Raw genomic sequence first — 2,500 nt, forward strand, 5'->3', positions numbered from 1 at the left:
GTCCCGGCATCCGCGGTGCCAAGTCATTGCGCCCTTGGTCTCTGCAGCGGGGCATGCCGGGCACTCCCAACCATTGCAAGCAAGCAAGCAAGCAAGAAAGAAAGTAAGTAAGTAAGTAAGTATTACATATAGGGGCGGGACATGCGGGGAGATCTGCGAAACGTGCATTACGGGGCACACGCGTACCTACCGGGGCATACCGACCCCTATTGGGGCACACGTGTGCATATCGGGGCATACCGGGCCTATCGGGGCACACGCGTACATACCGGGGCATACCGAGCCCTACTGGGGCACACGTGCGCATATCGGGGCGTACCAAGCCTATCGGGGCATACGCATGTATCCCAAGGCATACCGAGTCAATCCGGGCATACGCGTTCATACCGGGGCGTAACGGGCCTATCGGGGCATACTTGGGCATATCCGGGCAAAAAATGCCCAAAACTTGCGCAACCTTGGCAACCGTGGTCCATTCCTCTCTATATGCCTAGCCTTGCCAACCGTGGTCCATTCCTCACTATATGCCATGGCCTTGTGCCCATGGTCTTCCCAAGACAGCGTCCAAGGCCCCCGGAAGGCCAAGGGAGCCCAACCCAGCAATGCCCTGCTATGGCAAGCCAAGGCCAAGCATTCCGGTGCCTATCCGGGCAAAAATGCAATTCCTCTCTATATGCCTAGCCTTGGCAACCGTGGTCCATTCCCCACCATATGCCATGGCCTTGTGCCCATGGTCTTCCCAAGACAGTGTCCAAGGCGCCCGGAAGGCCAAGGGAGCCCAACCCAGCAATGCCCTGCTTTGGCAAGCCAAGGCCAAGCATTCCGGTGCCTAACCTTGGCAACCGTGGTCCTTTCCTCACCATATGCCATGGCCTTGTGCCCATGGTCTTCGCAAGACATCGTCCAAGGCGCCCAAAAGGCCAAGGGAGCCCAACCCAGCAATGCCTTGCTAGGACAAGCCAAGGCCAAGCATTCCGGTGCCTATCCGGGCAAAAACGCCCAAAGCATGCCCATTCCTTAGCCTATCCAGGCAAAAACGCCCAAAATCTGCACATTCTAGTGCCTATCCGGGCAAAAACGCCCACCAGCATGCCACCCTCCTATAGGGTTTGCGCAACCAACCAGCCTAACCACCAGTGGCAACCAAAGGTGCTGTTAGCGACGACTTCTGAAGACGCAACGAGACGCGACGTGTTTGCGCCCAGACGCGACGAGACGATGCGGGATCTGCGCCCAAGAATGCCTAGACCCGTCGACTTGATGCGGGATCAGCTCGCCCAAGCATGCCTAGTGTGCAAGGCCTGTGTGCAAGGCTAGTGTCCAAGGCTAGTGTGCAAGGCTCATGTGGAACGCTAGTGCGCAAGGCTAGTGCCCAAGGCTTGTGTGCCAGGCCCGTGTGCAAGGCTAGTGTCCAGGGCTTGTGTGCATTGCTTGAGTGCAAGGCTTGTGTGCATTGCTCGAGTGCATGGCTTGTGTGCAAGGGTTGTGCGCAAGGCTAGTGTGCGGGGCTTGTGCGCATGGCTAATGTGCACGGCTTGTGTGCATGGCTACCGTGCAAGGCTAGTTTGCATGGCTAGGGTGCAAGGCTCGCATGCGAGGCTAGTGTGCAAGGCTGCGTGCAAGGGAAGCGTGCAGGGCGAGTGTGCGAGGCCACTGTGCACGGCGCCAGCACTAGCGAGCCATCATCCGCGTTGCCATGGCTCGCTTGGCCTTGGCTTGCCAGGCCCCGACACGAGCAATCGCGCATTTTCTTTGCAACCGACCATCAATGCCGCCCAACGGGGCCAGCACGAGCAGTCATCCGCGGTCCCCTGGCCCTGCGCACGTTTGTCTTTGAAACCGAGCATCAATGCCACAGAAAGTGCCGGGGCGCCAGCTGGAGCCATCATCCGACGTGCCATGGCTCGCTTGGCCTTGGCTTGCCGCGCCCCGACACGAGCAATCGCGCATTTTCTTTGCAACCGACCATCAATGCCGCCCAACGGGGCCAGCACGAGCAGTCATCCGCGGTCCCCTGGCACTGCGCACGTTTGTCTTTGAAACCGAGCATCAATGCCACAGAAAGTGCCGGGGCGCCAGCTGGAGCCATCATCCGACGTGCCATGGCTCTGGTCCCATGGTCTTCGCAACCGAGCATTCGTGACACCCGCGGGGCCAGGACACCAACCCTTCCGACACGAGCATTCGCGCATGTTCTTTGGCCACACAACGGCGCCAGCACGAGCAAAATCATCCGCGGTGCGGTGGCCTTGCACGGCCTTTTGTCTTTGGAACCAACCATCAGTGCCACGGGAAGTGCCGGAGTCCCGGCATCCGCGGTGCCAAGTCATTGCGCCCTTGGTCTCTGCAGCGGGGCATGCCGGGCACTCCCAACCATTGCAAGCAAGCAAGCAAGCAAGAAAGAAAGTAAGTAAGTAAGTAAGTATTACATATAGGGGCGGGACATGCGGGGAGATCTGCGAAACGTGCATTACGGGGCACACGCGTACCTACCGGGGCA

The sequence above is a fragment of the Tasmannia lanceolata genome, unplaced genomic scaffold (assembly GCF_043159265.1).
Source record: "Tasmannia lanceolata isolate RefF3 unplaced genomic scaffold, GAP_Taslan_0.1 ptg000284l, whole genome shotgun sequence".
Lineage (NCBI taxonomy): Eukaryota > Viridiplantae > Streptophyta > Magnoliopsida > Canellales > Winteraceae > Tasmannia > Tasmannia lanceolata.